At 53.3% G+C, this 23,179-nt stretch overlaps 1 protein-coding gene across 7 annotated transcripts in view; it reads left to right on the top strand.

Annotated features, from left to right (window-relative positions):
- The first annotated feature begins 3,171 nt into the window (after nt 1-3,171).
- The window catches only part of BCOR (BCL6 corepressor), a 127,519-nt gene continuing 107,511 nt past the window's right edge, over nt 3,172-23,179 (top strand). For 4 of the 7 annotated variants that reach the window (XM_005593306.4, XM_074029096.1, XM_005593304.4 and 1 more), the window contains exon 1: nt 3,172-3,224. The gene's annotated coding sequence lies outside the window, so the exon portion shown is untranslated. Of the gene's footprint in view, nt 3,260-23,179 lie in introns of all 7 variants that reach the window. The other 3 variants (XM_074029118.1, XM_074029102.1, XM_065538007.1) reach the window with 1 other exon arrangement.

Below are 23,179 nucleotides of genomic sequence, written 5' to 3'. Positions count from 1 at the left end.
ATGTCAGTGGAAACCATTGGGTGGGACTTCTGGGAAATCTTTATAAAAGAGGCTGATGCAGCTGGGAGCGCCCCTTTCCCTCTCCTTGCTGCTAGGACTTAAAGCAGTGAGTGGAATGATCAGATAGAGGAGATGAGTTTGGGAAGGGGTGGGGCTCAACTGTTTATTGAAGAGTCCAAAAGGATCTGAAGGGTAGTTGGATGAGGAAGAGGACAGGATAGGTATTAAGAAGATAGACCGTGCAGGATTTGATGATAGGGGCTGTATCCTCTACCCTGTTTTCTTGTGTGCCAAGAAAAGTAGAATGTAAGCTCCATGAGGGCAGGGGCCATGTCTCTTGCTTACCATTGCATGCCTAGTACAGTGCCTGGCACAAAGTGGTCAATCAATAAATGTCTAATCAATGTAGAATGAAACATGCTCCATACATCCCTTGGGGGCTTTACTCCTAATTGGAAGCAGGTTCAAGGGGTCAAGAACATCCATACCTCAGGGGCCCCTTGGACCCGGGGAATAATTCCTAAGTATGGTTTCTCTTGCATTGTGTGCACCCATCATCCCCACACCCAGGCCCAGACTGGAGTTTCTCAGGGCCTAAATGAGCCATAGGAGTACCTGCCTGCACTGAGCTTTTCCCAACTCTGGCTCCCGTGTGGTTCGAAGGCCAAGTTAATGTCACTGTTTCCACAACATCACTTCCTCTGCAGCGTGAGAAAAGAGGAAGAACACTCGCTATGTGACTCTCCTCTTCCCCCAGGGAAAGCACAAAGCTGTTGGAAACAATAAAAGCAGCCCTGTGTAAAGGGGAGACTTTTGTCTGTGCAGTCAGGGGTTGCTGCGCCTGCGACTTCCTGCAGGGATATTCGGCAGCTTTGCAGATAAATAAATGCTCACATTCAGAATGACCAGCCTAGAACACTTTTATGAGCCTTTTCTCCTCCCCAGGCTGTACACAGATAATACATCAAATTAGCATCCCGAACCTCTGGTTCAGCATCACTTGACACCAGCCCCTCGGCATGAGGGGTGGGTTTTGGCAAGGCTGTTCTCAACTACATCCCAGCAATGTGGGATTGAGGCTTGTGACCTCCTTGGGAATCATCGGATGCTTCCAACCTGGGCTGGCCACAAGTTGAGGTCATGAGGTCTTGCTGGTCACTCCAGACCAGACTGTAAAAGAGGCAGCAGAGGCTGGGTGTGGTGGCTCATGCTTGTAATCCCAGCACTTTGGGAGGCTGAGGCGGGTGGATGACCTGAGGTCAGGAGTTTGAGACCAGCCTGGCCAACATGGTGAAACCTCATTTCTACTAAAAATGCAAAAATTAGCCAGGCATGGTGGTGCACACCTGTAATCCCAGCTACTTGGGAGGTTGAGGCAGGAGAATCGCTTGAACCTGGGAGGCAGAGGTTGCAGTGAACTGAGATTGCCTCATTGCACTCCAGCTTCAGTGACAAGAGCGAAACTCTGTTCCCCCCCCAAAAAAAGAGGTGGCAGAAACCCCAGCCTTATAATAAAGATTGGGTTGTAACTTGGAGAAAATACACATTTTCATTTCTCCATTGATAATCATAGGAATGTGAGCAAAAATATGTAACTATGAGGATGGGGAAAGAAAAAAAGAAGGAGTGAGGGAGGGAAGGATAGTAGTCAATAGATAGTGAATGGATCAAATTGGAAAGGAAAAAGTTCACTTTCAGGTAACCTGAAGTGGAATTTGGCCTCATTTCAGGTTGCCCAACTAGTAACACAGGATAACTGGTAAGGTTTAGAAAATGAAGTAGGGAGAGGGGAGATTGTCTAAACTTTGTACTACTTACTCCCAATATATGGTATGAAAATCTATTCTATTGAGCTATCTAAATATAAGTGTTTTTAATGCATCCTTTCTTGGGCCATGAGGAGGAGTAGGACAGCACAGAGCACCAGTGGCAGCTCTTCAAATCACAGATGTGGTCCCACTGACTGGGATTGCGGAGCTGTCAGTTAAAGTAGATGACTGCCTACACTTCGAGATGCAACCTCACAGCTGGTGAGGGTTGAAGCCAGCTGCACAGGGTGGTCCGTGAATTAAAAAATAACCACAGAGCTATAAGCCACGCTCCCCCAAACCCCCACCAGCCGATAGAAGGGAAGCCAAAGAAGCACGTTTGGTGGGTGTACCCTCATCCCCTGTTGCTTATGTGTTCAGAATCATGTCAATTGCAGTTCCTGGCTGCCTGACCCTGAGCAGAATCCTACAGAACAGGAACAGGGTGGGGAAAAAATGGCCGGGACCAAGTAGAAGCTGCTTTCGCTATGTGTCCCCAGCAAGTTCAAATGACTACCAGGATGGTTGGCTAGCAGATAGGGGTAGGAGGTTAATATATTTTTGAATAAGAGTTTCCTGTTACCTGCAAACACTCAAAAAAGAGCTAGAGGTTTTTATTCTTCTTAGGAAGAACAAGGGTTCGGGCTGTTTTCTCTCATCACTTGTCATAAATGATTCTGTCAATCATTTATTCTGACACCCATTCATTCCACAAATATTTATTGAGTGCCTACTATATGCCAGCCACAATGTTACACACCAAATATACAGCTCGCAAGCAAACACTGGGTTTTGTAGACAGGTTTGTACTATTGATACCAAGGTATGCACTGTAACATACTTACAGCATGTTTAGCCACCCTGAACTCAAGAGACTTGGGTTCAAATCCTAAGTCACTTACCTAGCTGAGTAACTGAGCTTTACCCAGTTTTACACGATTGACCTTTCCCTATGCCTCAGTTTCTCACTCTGTAAAGTTTGAGGGCTTGTGAAGAACTTAGCACAGACCATGGGAGTGGGAGCTACCATTATTTAGCACAGTCCTCCCACCCCAGCTCTGCCTGGTGCCACAGTCCACCGCTTGGTGGTATTTCCGAAGCTGGCCAGGCCCTCTGCTGCTGACCCTGGAAGTCGGGTCACACTAGACAAGGCTGCATGTGCGGGGAGAAGGCGGGGCGGGGGGGGCTCCTTTGCACGCGGCTGCTCGCGTTTCCCCAAGGCCTCCAGAGAGTCTAAAAACTCACCTCGGAGGAGGGGAAAGAGCGTGAAGTGGCTCTTTCGATCTGAGACACCCCCTCCCGGAGAACTCGCCCCCTCCCCCCAAGCCCAGTGCGGAGTGAAATCTTAGAAGCCGCGGCTGCTGGGTTTGAACGGAATGCCGGAGTCAGTGGAAGACGGAGCTGGTCGGCCCGAAGGTCAGCGAGTTGTTTTGAGTTCTCCTACCCGGAAGGTAGGGGGTGGGGTGGGGAGCAGGGAGTAGAGGACGCCAGGGCCCCCGAGAGACCCCGCGTCAGAGCAAAAATTGTTTGTGCTCCGGAACAGTCAGCTCAGCGGAAGCCGCGACGGGGGCGGGTCACGTGCGGCGGTGGCGGCGCAGCTGGCGGGGGAGCCGGGCTGGGACAAGGGCCGGGCCGGGCGGGGGTGGCGCGGGGCGGCGGCTCTCGCAGCCGAAGGTGGAACCGGCTGACTCTGGGCGCTGGGAGCGAGCGGCTCCCCGAGCCCGGAGCGAGGGAGGCGCGCTAGTTATGGAGGGACCCGTGTGGGAGCCAGGGCGCTCGGAGCTCCGCGTGGTGCGGCACGGGCGGGACGAGGAATCCTGGGGGGGCGGGGGCAGGGACACGGAAGCGGGCTCCCTGGGCGAGAGCGGAACCGACGCGGAGGCTGCGCGGGCGTCTGAACCCCAAGAATGGAGGCGCCGCTCTTGTAGTCGCCGGCCTTGTTTTCTTCTTGAACGCAAATCCCGGAACGACCGGAACCGCCATCCCCGCCTGCGTCCCAGGGGCGCCCCATTACGCATGGGGGAGGGTGGGTCCCGCGGGGCTACTCCGAGAGGGGATCCGTGAGGCCGAGGCCGGGGAGGGCTGCGAGGTGGCTCGCGGGTGTGCGAGCCGGAGCGGGGCTGCACACCACACAAACAGTCTCCCCTTCCCCAGGAAGAGCGGGCTAGGGAAGACGCGGGCTAGCTCTGGGGGCTCCCCAGGACTGTGGGTGCCAGGCGGGGACCGCAAAGCGGGAGGGGGTGCTGCAGAGAAACCATCGACTCCACCTGGAAGACATTGGCGGCCTCGTGGCCGGTGGTGAACGGTCTCACGCTTCCCCAAAGTGGCGCGCGCTACTCCAGCGTGGGAGGGAAAGGACACAAACTTGGCCATCTGCCAGAAGCCTTGAGGACGCCTGACTTTGGTGTCCCCCCGCCCCCCGCAGTGGCCCGAAATGTACTCTCCCTCCCATAGTCCACGAGGTTCAAGTCCGAGGCCTGGAAAAGTAGGGTCGCGTGGTCTGGCCTCGGATGGGAAACCCACCCACGTTATTCTCAGGTGCCACGCGGGGAAGGCGCGGAACAGTTTTCTTGCAAAGTTTCCCGCCCCTCACCCCAGTCGAGGAAGGGCGGCTCTTCCGGAGGTGGGGGCGGGGAACGGCCTCGGAGCAGGGAGTGGTGCTAGTTCCTCTTCCCCGCGATCGCTCGGGCAGCCGGCGCGTTCGCGTCCCCAGACGCTGCACCCCAGTTTGCTGCAACGTCTGCTCGGAGTCGCGGCAGCGGGTGCTGCGCGGAGTCTAGGACGACGCGAGACGCCATTTGCATCCCCCCTCCCTCCTGCAGGTTGGCGGGGGCGGCGGTGTCGCCCGCCGCGGAAGCGTATTCCTGGCAGTGACACTGATTAGATGCTGTGTCGATACGTGCACAGAATCGGGGTGGGCCTTCACCTCTCCTCTGCGCACACACTTTCTGTTGGAAAAGTTGCGGGTTTTTTTTCTCCCCTTCTCGCCGCACAGCTGCTGTCTCCAGGGCGGAATTAGGCGACCACGTTTGCTCAGCCCGAAGGAGAGAGAATCGCGCCGGCGCTGGGAGGCCGCCGGGCCCGGGCCGCGAAAATCCAGCCCTGGCTTTGCGTCGAGCTGCTGAGTGCCGCGCTTACGCGCGCGGGGCCAGCCGGGGCCTGGTTTCCATCTGCCCCTTTTGCCTCCGTGTTAAGTTCGCCGGGGAAAACCCAACGATCCGTGCAGAGCCCCTCGGAGGAGAGTCCCCGCCCCACCCCACCCCCAGCCCGATCCCGACCGATGGAAAAAATGACAGTATAGGTTAGAACAGGCTGCCCGCGAGTATTAATGCGGGCGGCCTCCGTTCCCGGTGCTTGGGGAGGATGGGCGCTTCGCCAGGAAACCGCCGAAGGAGGAGCCATGAGGGCCGCCTGCCTCTTCCCGGGCTAGAAAACGTGGATTCTCAGAGGAACCAGACAAATGTGGTCAGACAGCTGCAGGAACTTACCCCATCTAAATACAGGTTGCCCATGTATATTCCAACCAAGATCATTTTTGTTTCAATCTAATATACGTTGAGTCAATTAGAAATACTGTGAGAACTGGTCAAACGATAGATAGGAAACTTGCTCTTTGCCTGGTGTTAAATGTATGCTCAGGAGGTGCGGGGCTGAGCACTACCGGCGCAGCCAGTCTGTGTCCTCAGGAGACAGGGTCCCCTTTGCGTTCCACCTTCAAAGACCTTAATAGAACTTGAAGAGAGGATTTATTTTAGTTGTAGTTTCTATTTGGGGGTTGCTTAATCCTTGCAAACTCCTGCCTGGGGTTGTTGGTCGTTAGTAGTAGATGGTCCTGCGTTTTGGCTTTTACAGTCCACGTTTTTCTCTTGGCTTTTTCTTTTCCTGTGTACACGCTGCTGGGTGCGGGGAGGGGGCTGCCCAGACGTGTGCTGCCGCCGCCCTCGGGCTCTTACTTGCGCACCACGCGGCCTCGGAGGAGGGGAAATGTGAACTCTCCGGGTGGCGCTCGAGAACTGGAATTCTGATATAGGGCTGCGGGTTTGTTCCGGAGGCTGGCTGGGAGCGGCTTGTAGGGGCCGGAGGCTGTGAAGGGGAAGCCCCAGAGGTGACCCTGAGGCCTCAGGAGCAAACCTGGAGGCGCCCGTGTTCTTTGTCTTTCTCGGGGCTGGCAGCTTGGCACGCACAGTCCGATAAGGATCTACTGAGAGCTAGAGCGCACTGCCAGCACATTTCAGTGATTAGGCAAACGCCGGTAGCCACTTAAGGCAAAGGCCATTTGCGTTGTCTTTGAAAAGGAAAAGGCAGCCTCACCTAATGAATTATGGGTGACCCTGGAGAGGCCAAGCAGGGGAGGCCGAGGCCTCCTTAGGCTGTTACACGCCGCAACTCCTCCCCTTTGTGCCAGAGTCCCCATTTCGAAGGTAATGGGAAGCGTTTTGAAATTAGAAGTCTGACGGATTCTGTCTACAGAAGTGGTATTTGCATCTGTGCGTCAGTAAAATGTGGCCCGCCAGCAGCCCAGGGACAAGGCCTGCCATACGCCAGCCCTGGACCAGTGTTAGACCAAAGTACATCCCAGAGGACATGGCTTTTGGCCAACTCCTCGGAGAACTGATTTAAAGAGGTGGCCTTCAGCCATCAAAAAAGGTGGCCTGGAAGAGTAGGCTGGAGGTCCTGGAAACCGGCTCTCTTCCCCAGGGCTGCAGGGAGTGAGTGGGTAATGCTGCCTGAGCCCTGACGGAACTTGCCATTAATCCAGTCTAAATGAGCACCATTAAAGAGGACTCTCCCTCCTATCCACCACCACACACACAAGCCTTTACGGGAAGGTCTAGTGGAGACAGTTTGAGGGCATTTGGCCTTCACTTTTCAGTGGCCATACAATAGTGTCCTTTCCACCCTGCCAAGACCACTGGCTCCATGTAAACCTCCAGGAACTTTAACCTGGACCTTGTTCTTTACTCCCTCCCCATCCAAAGGGAGTACCAGATTATAGCAACAAGCACATGTAGTATTGTACTGGAGGCAGCGTTCTAAGCGCCTTATGTATGGAGGGAGGCATGTTATCCTCAGAACAGCCCTACGAGGTAGATACTAGTATTGGCCTTGTTTTACAGATGAGGACTCTGAGGTTCCGAACTGTTAAGCGGTTTGCCCAAAGCCGCACAGCTTGGGATAGGGCCTGATTGACCAGAGGGAGAGATAGGGCTGTGTTGCCTCTCTAGCGTTTTATAATGAAAGTGAGCTGTTTGGGAGGTGTTTCGAGAGGACTGCCTGGACCCCAACCTTCCAAAGGAAAATATGAAGAGATCAGAAGGCCCAACATTTGGCCTTTATTTTGCAAAACAAAGGTCTGTAGAGTTGTACAGTGGCATGTTACTGTGACTCTTCCGCGGCAAGGAAGAGGTCAGGGAAGGCAGTGCAAAGGCCCCCCTGGCCCACCTAGCCGCATAGCATCCGGCGGTCACGTCCGCCGGAGGTGACTGGGGACTGGGGACAGCCGATTGCCGAGGAACTCCTTATCGCCTAGTGTCAGTGCTCCCGGGTGCCGGAGCTAAACGTCCGCTTGCGGGGGCGGCTGGTTCACACCAGTCCCCTGGCTCCCGACGCGCCCCAGGGCTCCTCCGGCGGAGCTGGCTAGATGCCCGGCGGCGGCTCCGAAGCTCCGGGCTCCCCGCCACTTGCCCCGCCAGCCCGAGGCATGAAGCCCCACGGCCCAGGATTGGAGAGCCCAGTTGCTCAGTCCAGGTTGGGACTGCTGGTTCTGGGTTGCTCACGATCACTCTTCCCTCAACACCCGTCCGGCCGGGGCGCGCGCGCAGACACACAAACACAAACGGCTTCCAAGCGCGCAGCCCGCCTCCCGGGCCTCCGCTTTTCCTTCCTCCTCCCCGCTCGGGCGCTTCGGAAGCCCGTGGCGGTTGTGTGCTGCGCCAGGGAAGAGTCCGGGTTGGGGAGACCGCGCTGCCCTCTTCCCCCCAAGGTCTGCGCGCACGCTAGTACCCTTGGGAAGCACAGTCAGGCTTGTGGGTTCCCATCTTAGCGAGAAGTGACGGCTGCTGGCGAGGACCTGTTCGCTCCGTGTTTCGCAATGGCCCGGGGATCATAGGAGAGGGCCGGGCGGTGGGGCCTGCGCGTGGATGAGGGTGGCGGTAAATCCCCTCTCCCGCGAAGGTGGCTGAACCTCCGGCCACCGCTAGTAGGGGTCTACCCTGCTCGTCTTGCATTGGCCGCAGCTTGACTCCCCTGCGTGCCGCGGGCCGGTGTGGGTGTCCCCACTCCCTCAGGCCTTTACTTTCAGCTCGCGAAACCCCATGGATCCCCGGCTGGGCTGGGCAGCGCAGACGCCCAGCTGCCCTCGCCAACCCGGGGCCCGGAGGGGGCCAGGCTGGCCTGGGGGCTGGGCGGCCCGGCTGCACTTGCCGGTGTTGAGAGAGGCTCTGTGAGCCCGAGCTGGCCGCCGAGCCGAGGGAGAGAGCGCATCAGTCCGTGCGCCTCCAGGCAGAACACACGCCTTTCCCGGAACCTTGAAACCCAGGGGAGCCGCTGCCATCTTCGCGTGACGAGCAGCGAGACGCCGGTGATTAAGTGTTTCTTTCCGGCTGTCTCCCCGGGTTGCGGCTCTCCTCCTTTCCACAGGGCTGGAAGACTAAAAACCTGGGGAAAAACCACACACAACTGCGCTCTGGTCTCGATCGCCATGTAAGCACTGGTTTCCTAGGGTGCACCCACGCGGGGCGCTCCCTGCCCCCCTACTCCACGCCTGGCCGGGGGTCGAGGGCTGCAAGCCTCGGTTTCCATCCGCTCTAGCTCAAATCTCGGAGTTTAATGGGGAGGGGGGCACACATTGCTGAAGCCCCCAGACTCCCATTCTCCTTACGCCCCCCCCCCACACACACACACCATGGGGATTAAACCTAAACACATGAATCCACCACCCACACCCGGGACTAATCCAGCCGCGCCTCCTGGGATTAACTCGGCTCACAGGTCCATAAAACACTTCCGGCACGGCCAGAGGGTCCGTCTGCAGAAACACTTTAAAAATTGTCCTCCCGGGTCTGGAGTCAGAATTGACTGGGTGGAGGGAAGTGAGTAAACAGACAGTTGTAAGAGACAATCCGTGAGGTTTGCAGGCTGTGGAAAGAGCTGCCTAAAATATGGGTTGTCGGGGCTGTCTCCAGCAGGAGGGTGGCCCGTGTCCTAGCAGACAGATCCCAGAAAAGGATGCAATATGTTCTAAATGACATTGACCTGGAGGAAGGAGGGTGTAGGCAAGAGCAGGCAGGCTTCACCTGGTTCAGTGAGGAAGACTAGCTTCCAGAAATTTGTGGGGGCGAGTGGCCAGTCTCTTCATCTGTAAAATCAGAACAGTAACACCTATTCTACCCACCTCGGATGGGTTTCTGAGGACCAAAATGTGAAGGCACTTTGTAAATGCCGCTCAACCCTTCCGCTTCACTGTGGTCAATGTTCCGTCTCTCTTAGGTAGAAAAACCAGTGACTTGCTGATTAGAAAACAAAGTAAAAATCAGCACTTTCTCAAATCTACGCAACAATGTTCGAGATGAAGGGAACCCAAAAGCAACCTAATATTTTTAACCTTCTTTTACATCATTTCAAGATAAGTTTCTGAAGTAATGAGAGAATGTTTGAAATGTTCTAAGAAAAATCTGTCAAAAACTGGGGGTTAATGGGGAAGAAAGGGAGGCTTTAAATTGAGTCAAATCACATTTTAAGAATAAGGCCGGGCGCGGTGGTTCACGCTTGTAATCATAGCACTCTGGGAGGCGAGGTGGGTGGATCACCTGAGGTCAGGAGTTCGAGACCAGCCTGGCCAACATGGCGAAACCCCGTCTCTACTAAAAATACAAAAAATTAGCCGGGCAAGGTGGCGGGCGCCTGTAATCCCAGCTACTGGGGAGGCTGAGGCAGGAGAATTACTTGAACCTGGGAGGCGGAGGTTGCAGTGAGCCGAGATCTTGTCACTTCACTCCAGCCTGGGCAAAAGAGCTAAACTCCGTCTCAAAAAAAAAAAAAAAAAAAAAAAAGAAAACCGGAAGAAGAATATAAATTCATAGTAGCTTCCTGGCTATATCCCCTTCTGTTAGTCTGGAGAGGAGATGCCTTTGGTAGCCACTCCCCCAGTCCCAGGACCGAAGGCGGTCTTGACCCAGGTTTGGTCTGCGAGGTACAAGGTGGGTGGTGGCGTCTGGGATGGGGACAGTGAAGAAAGGCGATCATTCTGCTTTAAATGAACATCAGAAGACCCAGGCCTGCTACTGCGTCTTGAAGGCCTGGAGTTGTTAAAACTGTGTGGGAGGGGGTGCCTCCTGACCTCCTTCCTCGCAGATGGGCTCACGCAGCGTGACCGGCCCCAGGTGGTGCCCAGGCGCGCTGGGGATGGAGGCCCAGGCTGCGCGTTCACCCTGCCTCACAGATAGCGAGCAGGGGCCTCCGGCTGGACCGCCCACCGGCCTTCCTCTCCCTTCCCTGCCTTGGGGCCTTTGGACCAGGGTTAACCCTGGTCCCGCCTCCACGCCACTGCCCCTCGTGCAGCGCCCTCCCCGCCCTGGCTCCCGGCCCAGATCCCGAGGCCTCCCTCGCCCCGCAGTCTCGGTTCTTCCCCCTCGTGATTCATTTAGCAGCGGTGCAGAAAGCCTGTTTACCTCCGCAGCCCTGGGCGACTCGATCTGCGTAAAAAGCCCCAACGCCAGCGCCGACCAGTAGGGGGGGATTGTCCTATAGATTATTTCTCCTGGTTTTTGTTTTTGTTTTTTTTAAACCAGAAGGCTTGGTTGAAGAGGGGGTGGGGTGGCGTGTTGCTGCTGTTTTTTAAAACACCGTATTTGAAAGAAACAAAAGCCACACAAAAGCCGTTTAGGAGGTACCAAGACTGTTTTTACATATAAAAAGTGCAGCGAATACCAAGGGGCCCCCAACAGTGATAAACTAAATGGTTGGCCGATTTCGACAATTAGCAGTTAATCTGTTATCTGCGATCAGCAAACAAGTTTTGAGGCTCGAAGGACACCGAATTCCTGTTTCCAGTCGACAGCGTTGTACTCGAATCCGTTGAGCACATCAGATGCTCCCGGTTTCTCCTAGAGCGAATCCAGCTTTAGCAAACATGGGTTTCCCAGGTTGGAGGACCGACTTGAGCCAGAGAAAATTCTTGGGCAGCTGAGGAGCTTCTGCCTGCATCGCCCCTCGAGCCCGAGCTCGTCTGTTTGGTTCAGATTTCTCCAAATTGGTTTTCATCCCCTGATTTCGCGGACCTCCTAATTTTGAACTTAGTAGGCCTCCGATAGATGTGTACTGAATGGCAGAAACTAAAGTGAGGCCCTCGGCCTGGAAGACGGCCTGACGCACGGCCTCACCCTTGGAACCCCATTCGGGTTCCCAGAGCCCCCGGGCCGCCGCAGCCTGCGCGCAGCTTCGCCCTGCGCGGGCCAGGGCGGGCGGGGGAGGCCAGGAGGCACGAAGCGCCTGGAGCCTGCACGATGATAAATATTGCGCAGACAGCCCATAAATAATTTGCATTATGTTCAGCTGACAACGCGGGGCGATTAATTTTAATAGCTACATATTTGCCTGGGCTGCTGCTTTCGTAGGCCCTGTAATGAAAGGCGAGAGGCCGCCCTGGCTCCGTGCTCGCGGTCCAGGAAGGCAGCCGGGGGTGCGGGAAGGCCCGATGTGGCGTCTCTTCCAGGCAGCCCCCCGGGGAGCCCCTTCCCCTGGGACCCCCTCTCGCCCTCCGTGCCTTGTAGAGGTGAGGTGTGCGCGCACCGCCGGAGCACCCCCGAGGCCTCGAGCAACAGGAGCCACCATAATGACACTGCACATTTGTCTGTGTGGGGAGAGCCACTTGTGGACTGGGAGACCCTCCACGTGGCTTTGTGCCCCACCTGGACCAAGTCCGGTGTTTCAGGTTCCACTTAGGCTGGGAGGGGGGTGTTTGCCGCCGCCAGTTCGCCAGTGGGCCCAAGCTCGGCCGAGGCTTCTCCGCCCTCCCGAGGCAGAGGCAAGAGACAAAACAAAGCCCGGCTGCCCACGCGTCCTCTCCGCGCGTGTAGGGTCCTGATTTCTCCCTCCCAGGAGCTGTCCGGCGCTCCGCGGAAGGCCCCCCTAAAATGCTTCCTGAGCTCCTCTATGCAAAGGACTGCACATATAAAGGACGGAAGAAAGGGTCTGGAGGAGCTCTTTAAAAGAGGGGGCAGGGAAGGAAGCGCAGCGAGGAAGGACGCGGCCGCCGCGGTCCCGTTGTGGCCGGGTGCGCGCGTGTGCGTGTCTGTGTGTGCGTTCCGATGACAAAGCCCCGCCGCCGCCGGCAAGCTCCTGGCTGCCAGAGCTCTGGTGGGGGAGGGGAAAGGGAGGAGAGGCGAAGCGCTAGCGTAGGTAGCGGGGAGTCGAAGCTTCCCAGGAGAAAGAGTTCATTCATGAGCTGTAGGAGGCCTCCCGGCCCGGCCAGGTGGAGCCTCCTGAAGCCAACACCTGTGTATTTTCCTTTTTTGAAACAGGCGAGCCCATCGATCATTACCATATTTTAATTGCCTTTCGTAAAGGTCATCTCTAATTATGGGTTGCGAGGAGGGTTGGCCAGGAGTCCGTGGCCCTTTATTATCTGTGTGGGTGTCGCCGCAGAGACAATGCGCCCAGTTCTTATCGAAATGCCAATCCGAGGGTGTCCGTGCGCGCCTGCGAGGCGGTCACGACGTGCTGGATCCACGCAGACCAGGCTGCGTGCACAATAAAAGCCGAGCAGGCGGCGGAGGGCCGCGCAGACCCACGGGTTTTCTTTTTAGAAACAGTGGTGCGAAGAGACTTGACAATAATAACACGCAGCAGGATTAAATCAGGGCGGGAATAAGAAAATGTATTTTCGTTTCTAGAATCGCGGACTGTGTTTAACCCATCCGATCCTTCCCTCCCCAGAGCGTTTTGTGCCCACGTGGAGTTTTGCGCAGGGACAGGTGCCGGGCACAGAGTGGCCTGGGACTGCCCGATGATGTTCCAGGGCAGACACGTTATGTTCATATTAATCTCTTCCCTTAATTCAGCATGGTTGTCAGTTACAGTGACGTGAAACATCCTTAACGATGTCTGTTTTACGGGAAACAATACCTGGCTAGTTGAAAAGGGGAAAGCAAACGTTGAGGTTTTTTAACTTTTGAAAGTCTGCATTTCCTTAGTTTTTATCACTTTCAGAAACTCTTGTGGCAAAAGCTTATTGTAACTTTCTCCGAGGGAGAAGAGCAGTGGAGAAGGTAGATGGAAGGTCAGGGGTTCTTGGGAGGATATTTTGGAGATGGATGGAGGTAGAGATCAGTGAAGAGCTGTGGGTCGGGGGTGGTCAGCAGCCACTCTGAACTTGATTTTCTCAAAGGAGCCTGGCACTTCTGAGCCACGATGCTGTTTCTGGAGTCCAGCCTGACAAAGCCAGAGGCTGGGGTCAGGAGCCTCGGAGAGTTGGAGAGTTTTGTACTGGTCCTGCTTCCTGCCTGCCCCCACACCTGGCCTCCTGGCCTCACCAGCAGCCAGCTCTGCCCTGAGGAAGGCAGAGCCAGATGACTGGTCCAACCCCCCAGAGACCGCCTGGCTTTCTCCTCCCCTGTAATCATAACCAGATGCACTTAAGCGCCTTTCATCAGAGGAAGCCCAAAGCCCTTTAACAGGCTTCAATAAAAGCCTTCCGAGGGCCTAACCAGCCTGCTCAGCGTTGGGGCCCCTGTGCCCATTTCCCAGCTGAGCCAGCCTGGGGCTGCAGTCAGGGTCTAGCCTCTACCCTGGGGCCCCAGAAGCCAACGAAATCTACTCAACTAAGGCAGCCTCTCCAAGCAGGTAAGGTGCCAAGATTCCTGCCAGGTGTGTGGGTGCAGACCTCGTTAACAGGAGGAAAGAAAGGCATGGGAAGGAAGCCAGCAGCTAGTGCCTATCTTAAGGAAGGACAAGAAGGAGCAGCCTGTGAGAAGGAACCAGAGGGGCTAGGAAATACAGCAGGGGTGAAGGGGCAGTGATGATGGAGATATTCAGAAAGGCTCCCATGGTACTTCCACCAACCCAAATTCAGAGGTCAGAGCTGCTGTCCCACTGTGTTGCAATCTGTCTCCCTTACTAAACTGTGAACTCCCCAAGGGGAGGGACTATCTTATTCACCTTTGCAGGCCCAGCCCGGGACCTGGCACAAAATAAGTAATCAAAATGGGAGATCACAAGCTATGATGGAAAACTCTGAATCAAGACACATCTAGGCTTAAGATGGGAGCTCTGCCCCCAGTGGTTGTGTAGCCTATCTGAGCCTCAGTTTCCTTATCTGCAAAATGGGTATCAGAAGGCCTACATCAAAAGATTGGAGAAAGATTCGATGAAGTAGTTGCAGGTGAAGTACCAGGAAGATGATAATAAAGTTTTCAATAAATACTGTGCCCTAGCTGGGTGTGGTGGCTCGGGCCTGTAATCCCAGCTACTCTGGAGGCAGAGGTGGGAGGATCGCTTGAGCCCAGGAGGTCGAGGCTGCAGTGAGCTGAGATTGTGCCACTAAGTGACAGAGTGAGACTCTCTCTCAAAACAAAACAAAGCAAAACTAGACAGACAGACAGACAGACAGATAGATAGATAGATAGATAATCTCATGCCCTTGCTCTAGAAGGAGTGAAGAGAGGATTTGGGCTGATATTGTTTGAATTGTAAGTAGGAAGGTTTGTGTTACACCCTAGCTAGGCACAGGTCTGGACTGGGATTTGGATCAGAAGAAGGAATTGCTTCTAAACTGTGTGAATTGAAGCCACAGGACCCCACTGCACTGTCCAACAGGGCAAGTAGCCCCAAAGCTGTGACCTTGGGAAGACATGCCAGCCTTGGTCTCAGGCTCTGGGGAAGGGGCAGGTCCTAGACCCTTGGACTCTTCCTGCACAGGGCTGGTTGTGGCTGGGACCTAGTTGTGCACTGCGGGCCAGGCTGCTGGAGATGAGTGGCTGGCAGATAATCCCAGTTGGTGCTGGCTTTCTGTGGTCAAGAGGAGAACTGCCCCTTCAGCCTTGACCTCTGCTCCAGTAATCATGGCTGTATTTTATTTTTGGCCGGTTCATCCTCTGGCATTTGGCAGGGTGGGGAGGGGAAGGAGGGTTGCCTTCGTCTCTTTGCTGTTCCCTCTGGTCTGCTCAGTAGTTCCCTACCTCTCACCCCCTCACCCCGCCCCACACAATGTAGCCTGGTTTTCTCCCCATTGCAAGCTGCTTTATCATTTCTGCCTGTTCCCTGGCTGCTCTGCTTGTTTGAGAGTAGGGGTAAGACCTGGGCTCTCCCCATTCTCCTCCTCGGTCCATCACATTCCAGATATCTTGCAGCCCCTCCTCCGGTCTCCCTGAGCTTGGCACTTCCCCAGGAGGGCAGCCTGAGGGTCAGGGTCCGTGGGCCGCCTGGGCATCAGGGGCCTGTGAGTGCCTGGCTCAGAGAAGGAGGAAAGGGTGGGGGACAGAGGCCAGCTGCACTGCTGCCCATTCCTAGCTTTGTGAATGGAAGCTCATGCATTTGGTGTGTGACACAAGTCTGGTAGTTGGGGTCAGAATGAAAAGGTGTGGGATTTGTGGGGGAATTGGGAAGAAACTGAAGTAAGCTAACAGTACTTGCATAATTCATCCCTCCCTATCCTTGAGATGAGCACCTTCCAGGAGAGGCAAGAAAAACAAGAGAGAAAAGAAGACAAGAGAAGGGAGAGCAAAACCAGCCTGGCGGAAATGCTTTGCCCCTCTCCTTTCCTGCCTAGGGAACTGGCTCCCTTGTGCAGCCAATGTAGGTCAGGAGGGGATAACAGTTAGGGTCCTTTACCCAGATCCTTCAGGGAAAATGTGAGATCAGATTTGAGAAGACACAGGTCACTGTCCTACAGGGATTTCAGAAAGAATAAGACATTGTGTTATCGAAGGTGAGGGATTTGGGTTATTATCAGAAATTTCCTTTAAAAAAAGAAAATTCCTGCCCATCACACTTTTGTTTTTAACCCAGTTCACCTTCTTCCATGGATTTAGCAATATGTTATGAAATTGATCTCCCCTATAGCATGTCAGCTGCAAGGGAGCTCAGAAACAATTTAATTCTGCTCCTGGAATCTGTGGGTCCTGAATTTGGTGGAAAGACTCAACAGCTGGAGGCTGGAAGCATCCGGAGGCATCTTCACTTGCATGTCTGGCTGTTGGCTGGGACCTCAGCTGTGTCCCATAGCATGACCACAGGGTTCTCCATGTGGCATGGGCTTCCTCACAGTATAGTGCCTTCGCCTTAAGGGTAATAGGACTTTAAGTTACAAATCGGCAGCTCAGGGCTCCAGAAAACTGGCATTGCAGTAAATAAGGCGGAAGCTGCATCACCTTCCCCCCACCCGCCCCGAGACGGAGTCTTGCTCTATTGCCCAGGCTGGAGTGCAGTGGCGCCATCTCGGCTCACTGCAACCTCCGCCTTCCCGGTTCAAGACATTCTCCTGCCTCAGCCTCCTGAGTAGCTGGGATTACAGGCACACACTACCATGCCTGGCTAATTTTTGTATTCTTAGTAGAGACGGGGTTTCAGCATGTTGGTCAGGCTGGTCTCAAACTCCTGACCTCAGGTGATCTGCCCGCCTCGGCCTCCCAAAGTGCTGGGATTACAGGTGTGAGCCACCATGCCCGGCCGGCTGCATCACCTTTTCTAATCCACCCTTGAAGTCTATATTCATTGGTTGTGATTGTGGTCACAAACCCACCCAGATTCAAGGGGAAGGGACAGAGACCCTACTTCTCACTTGGGAGGAGAGTCAAAGAACTTGTGTCCATGGCGGGGTGGGGGTGGGAGGTGGGAAGGTGGTAGGGGAAGCCATACCAGGCACCTTTGAGAGCTAAGCTTAATTAGCAGTGGCTCTAAACTAGTCTACATTGTAATAGGGGTTTCTACCCTCAAGAGGCCTCATAAATTATATGGGGAGCAGGGGGACTCAGCTAAAATTAGGCCATGGTAAAAGTAATAGAGCCTATAAAGCAAATATGGATTTTAGGAAAAATAGAAAATATATCGAGACAGCTGTCTCTATGATCTTGTCCAGTGTGGGAAGGACTGAGGGAGAACTGAGTGGTGGGATCAGATGGGTTTCAGGCTCTTCTGCATTGAAAGGGAAGCAGGTAAAAGATTAGCATTCTATCTGCCGCCATCTTTAGCCTACTGTCTTGGGGAAGATCTGGTAACCCTTCATTGCTCCCAACAACATTATTTTCACTATTGCCTTACAAGTCACCTCCCCCTCTACCACCAGTGTACAGCTATCTTTATATGGTACAAAGCTAGGAATGTAGTCAATGCATTTCCTGAAGTGTGTGTGGAAAAAAAAAATTAATACTTACTATTTGTGCCCTCCCCGAGGTGTGGTTTTAAATATCCAGCATGGATGGTGTTGTGACTGAAAGGGCCTGGGTACATCTCTAGGGCCCCAGGTTCCCATTATCCTTGTCTCTAACCCCTGAATGGAGAGTTTGACTTCTAATTTCATGCTAGGGGTTTCACAGGCAACATAATTGTATTTGCCTCTGCCTTTGATCTGCTATTTGATCTGCTATTTTATTGTGGTTCGACTAGGAGACAAAGATAGAAACGTGGTGGAAAACATGATTTCGTTTTGCTTGGGAATTGGCAGTTATTATTTTCTGTGGCTCCCTTAACATGACACATCTTCGCTAAATCCAAAATCTCATCATTTTCCCATTTTTGAAAATCCAAAAGGCATGTGTACCCTCTGGCCTGCTTTCCTCTTCCCTCCTGAAGATTTCATTTTCAGCAAGACTTTGGGGGCATGACGTTCAGATGTTAGATCTCAATGCAGATTGGAGCCCTGAATTAGTGTAATACACCTGGGTGAACTGTGCCACACCTGCCCCTTTCCTGACCTCACCGCGACTTCCCAGAATGTATCTGGTTCACCCTAGCCTCCCTTGAGGTGATTTTGGGTCTGCAGGGCCAACTCCTATCCTGGGAGTTGCAAACAAAGAAACCCAGATCCAGCAGGTGGGTCAGAACTAAGCGACATTCAGGGGGTGGCCCTTGAAATAAGCTGGCTTCTCAGGCAGGGTCACTGTATTACATTGTACAGTTTGTGTACTGCACAAAGGTCCCCAGCCAAAACACAGACTAGGCTACTGGCAACTCTGTTCTCAGGGCAAAGGAGAAAGAGATTCTGTCTCTGATCCAGAAGAAAAGAGAAGGTGACACAGGACAGACAGGTTAAAAGGGTCTCTTGGGAGCACAATGGATCAGCCTGACTGGGCCAAGCCAGTGTTGACCCAGCATGTTGGCGCAGTAGGCCTATATACACCCTCTTTGTTTTGTTACCTCTCATCTGCAGGTACTGGTTCATAAGTTATTGGGTCCCTCCTAGGCTTTATTTGGAGTATGGGTGGGAGAAGGACAGGAGTGTCACCCTGCTTATGTGTCTTGTTTAGCCAGCAAGGTGGGATTTGTTTTTTATTTCATAAATCAAAGGGAGTTTGATTTATGAATATGAAGATTTTAAGGCATGCTGTTCACTGCAGACCGTTATGTACTTAGTGTAGGTGTTTGAGTGTAAGGAGTAAGACCCTAACAGGGCTGGGTGCGGTGGCTCACGCCTGTAATTCACGCCTGTAATTCCAGCACTTTGGGAGGCCGAGGCAGGCGGATCACCTGAGGTTGGGAGTTCGAGACCAGCCTGACCAACTTGGTGAAACCCCATCTCTACCAAAAATACAAAATTAGTTGCGCGTGGTGGTGCGTGCTTGTAATCCTACCTACTCGGGAGGCTGAGGCAGGAGAATCTCTTGAACCCGGAAGGCGGAGGTTGTGGTGAGCCGAGATCGCGCCATTGCACTCCAGCCTGGGCAACAAGAGCGAAACTCCGTCTCAAAAAAAAAAAAAAAACCCTAACAGCTGGTACAATAGAGTTTGACATCCTTATAAGCTACCTGTGAACTAAAATTCACACTAATGTGTGATGGATGAGGATAAATTGCATTAAGAAGTGGAGAATCGGCCGGGCGCGGTGGCTCAAGCCTGTAATCCCAGCACTTTGGGAGGCCGAGACGGGTGGATCACGAGGTCAGGAGATCGAGACCATCCTGGCTAACACGGTGAAACCCCATCTCTACTAAAAAATACAAAAAACTAGCCGGGCGAGGTGGCGGGCGCCTGTAGTCCCAGCTACACGGGAGGCTGGGGCAGGAGCTTGCAGTGAGCTGAGATTGGACCGCTGCACTCCAGCCCAGGCGACAGAGTGAGACTCTGTCTCAAAAAACAAAAAAAAAAAAGTGGAGAATTGGCCTGGCTTGGTAGCTCACACCTGTAATCCTAGCACTTTGGGAGGCCAGGTGGGCAGATTGCTTGAGTGCAGGACTTTGAGACCAGCCAGGGCAACATAACAAAACCCCTTCTCTACCAAAAAATACAAAAATTGGCCGGGCGTGGTGGCTCACGCCTGTAATCCCAGCACTTTGGGAGGCTGAGGCGGGCGGATCACGAGGTCAGGGGTTCCAGACCAGCCTGACCAACATGGTGAAACCCCGTCTCTACTAAAAATACAAAAATTAGCCGGGCATGGTGGCACGCACCTGTAATCCCAGCTACTCAGGAGGCTGAGGCAGGAGAATCACTTGAACCTGGGAGGTGGAGGTTGCAGTGAGCCAAGATCGTGCCACTGCACTCCAGCCTGGGCGACAGAGTGAGATGATGTTTCCAAAAAAAACCCAAAAACAAAGAAACAAAAAACAAAAAACCCCAAAAAACAAACAAACAAAAAATTAGCCGGGCATGGTGGCATGAACCTGTAGTCCAGCTACTCTGGAGGCTGAGGTGGGAGAATCGCTCCAGCCGGAGAGCGAGAGGTCAAGGCTGCAATGAGCCCAGATCGCACCACTGCACTTCGACCTGGGCAACAGAGTGAGACCCTGTCTCAAAAAAAAACAAAAACAAAAAAAACAAAAAAAACAGGGCCGAGTGTGGTGGCTCACACATGTAATCCCAACACTTTGGGAGGCTGAGGTGGGCAGACTGCATGAGCTCAGGAGTTCACGACCGGCCTGGGCAACATGGTGAAACCCCGTCTCTACTAAAATACAAAAAAAAGTAGCCGTGTGAGGCGGAGTGTGCCTGTAGTCTCAGCTACTCAGGAGGCTGAGGCAGGAGAATTGCTTGAACCTGGGAGGTGGAGGCTGCAGTAAGCCGAGATTGTGCCACTGTACTCCAGCCTGGGCAAGAGAGCAAGACGCCATCTAAAAAAAAAAAAAAAAAAAAAAGAGAGAAAAAAAGTAGAGGATCATCTGAAGAAATTCCAATCAAAATTAACTCCAAAACGGAGCTTTTCTAGTGTCAGTAATGGGCTGGTTGAGGAGGTCTTTGGGAGCCTTCTTTTTGTTGATTGATTTTTTTTTCTTTTGAGACAGGGTCTCGCTCTGTCACCCAGGCTGGAGTGCACTGGTGTGATCTCGGCTCACTGCAACCTCTGCCTCCCGGGCTCAAGCAATCCTCCCATGTCAGCCTCCCGAGTAGCTGGGACCACAGGTGTGCACCATCACAACTGACTAAGTTTTGTATTTTTATTAGAGACGGGTCTCACCATGTTGCCTAAGCTGGTTTTGGACTCCTGAGCCTAAGTGATCCCTCCACCTCGGCCTCCCAAAGTGCTGGGATTACAGGCATGAGCCTGTATTTCTTTACAAAGTCACACTTGCCCAAAGTTTATGAAGCCAAATAGTATGTAAAGGCCTGGTACAAAAAAGCAGTCCCCTGTGGGCACCTCCCTCTTTACCTGTTTCTTCTGGTAGATACTATCACCATCATATTTCTAAATAATATATAGATGTGGCCTTCTTTCAAGTAATTCATGCCAGCTGGGTGAGGTGGCTCATGCTTATAATGCTAGCATTTTGAAAGACTGACGTGGAGGCAGGACTGCTTGAGGATAGGAGTTCGAGACCAGCCCGGGCAACACAGTGAGACACTGTCTCGATAAAACATAAAAAAGGTGCCGGGTGTGTTGGTACATGCTTGTAGTCAAAGCTACATGGGAGGCTGAGGCAAGAGGATCGTGTGAGCCCAGGAATTGAAGGCTGCAGTGAGCTCGTACCACTGCACTCCAGCCTGGGCAGCCAAGCAAGATACAGTCTCAAGAAAGAAAAAAAAAAAAGTAGGCTGGGTGTGGTGGCTCACCCCTGTAATCCCAGCACTTTGGGATGTCGAGGCAGGTGGATCACTTCAGGTCAGGAGTTTGAGACCAGCCTGGCCAACTTGGCAAAACCCTGTCTCTACTAAAACTAGAAAAATTAGCTGGGTGTGGTGGCGCATGCCGGTAATCCCAGCTACTTGGGGAGTCTAAGGCATGAGAATTGCTTGAACCCAGGAGGTGGAAGTTGCAGTGAGCCGAGATCGCGCCACTGCACTCCAGTCCAGCCTGGGTGACAGAGTGAGACTCCGTCTCAAAAACAAAAAAAAAAAAAGGAAAAAAAAAGTAATCCATGTCAACCATCTGATCGTGGAGGGGGATTTCAGATCTCTGTACCATACTTTCCCTTCTCCATTCTTGCCATAGCACTAGAGCACAGTGTCTTACTAAATTCATATCCAGTGTTTACTTTGTAACCACTTATATATCATTCATTGCTGAGCCAAATGAGCTTCAGTGATTGCAGTTCCTTTCTTGTAAGATTTTCTTTTTCCTGGAGTTAGTAATTGCCTCATTTTTATATTTGCCTAATTTTCTTTGACCTATGACTACTTTCCCCATACTTTCCAACCTCTGTACAATTAATCTCAGGACAATTTTCTGCATGTCCAAATCTTGAAGACCATCTGCAAATGGGCTGATCTTTTTTTGTTTTGTGTTTCTTTTTTTAATCCCTATTTTCTTTAAATCTGAAACCTTTTTCAAAAAGTTTCCAATCTTCCATTTAGTTTTGTTTTCTGAAACTTATGAAATGCTGTGGGAGTTTTTACTGATTTCAAATGGGGTATCGTGTTTTGGTGGAAAATTGTGTCTCTCCCACCCAGCTAATGTCAAGAGCTGAGAAATGGATCCAGAGTTTCTGATATTTGATATTTTGCTTAGCTGAAATAAACTTTCATCATTTTTCCTAAACAACAACCTTTCAGAAGTAATGACTGTTAGTCCCGGGAACCCTGGAAATATTCAGTATTTGTACCCTCCCCTCTCCCCGCTGAACTGATTCTACATTTTTAGAAATAAAGGTTATTTTAAAAATAATTGGCCTTTACCCAGACCGTTTACTGCAAGATTCTTGCCCTTTATTTACGTTCACCTCACGGTGCCTTTTATTTGTGTTCAGTCATTTACAAGTCTGCCTTTCCAACTAGATTGTAAATTACTTGAGGGGGCCAGAGGTGTCTTTAAAAAATTCACTTCTGTACTTTTGGATCCCCCTAGGTCCTAACACAGCGCCTCGCCCTTAGCAAGCTCTCCATAAATGCATGTTAAATTCAAAAAGTGGACAAAAAAAAGTTCCAGTCTTCTCCAATCAGGAGCCCTAAACCGTGGTGACTCTCAAATCCTCTCTGGCCCCAAGAGCGCCCTGTGAACGGTGGGTAGGCCTCGCCCCCCACCCCCAGCTGCCTCCGCAGGTTGCCGCTGGGGACCGAATGCTGGGGTGCGCAGGAGAGGCGATAACACGTTGACCATCGCGGGAGTCGGGAACCAGAGGTTGCTTCTCAGGATTAAGATCCGTTCCAGCGTTTCGGGGAGGGGCGACACTACAGGCCTCGCTTTCACCAGGGACGGCCGCCCTATCGCCCCCGACCTGGGGTCAGCGTGGTCCGCAGCGGGGAGGGGGGGGCCTCGAAAGGGAGCGCTCCCCGGCAGCCCGGAAACATCCGCGCGGCAGCCCCGGCCGGGCCTGCGGCTCCGCGGTCCCACCGCCGGGGGCAGCGCCTCCTGCGCAGCCCGGCCAAGATGGCGGCCGGCGCGCAGCCGCCCGCGTCCGGAGGAGAGGCGGCGGCAGCCCAGTGTCAGCCGGGGAGTGCGCTGTGTCCTCCTTTACTCACGGGGACCCCGAGGGCCCGGTCCTGCCACTTCGTCCTGACAGGCCCCCTTCCCGGAACCCTACCTGGAAGGGCCCCGGCTGGGATCGGGACGGCCTGGAGGATGGCCGCCTGGCTAGACATGGTGGACAGGGGACCAGAGGGGACCACTGGGTGCCAGCCCCACACCCAAGCCATTTCCTCCAGCCCTGGGACACCTCTGGTGCGCAATTCGACGATATTAGTAACTGCAGGTGGGCTTCACGCCCCGTAAAGACACAGGGTTCAAAGCTCTTGAAATCAGGAGTGTCTTGGAAAATCTGCTACTTCTGGTTGTGAAACCCACGGTATTC

Source organism: Macaca fascicularis, chromosome X (assembly GCF_037993035.2).
Source record: "Macaca fascicularis isolate 582-1 chromosome X, T2T-MFA8v1.1".
In the NCBI taxonomy this organism is placed as follows: Eukaryota; Metazoa; Chordata; class Mammalia; order Primates; family Cercopithecidae; genus Macaca; species Macaca fascicularis.
This window is presented reverse-complemented; position numbering and strand designations above follow the sequence as displayed.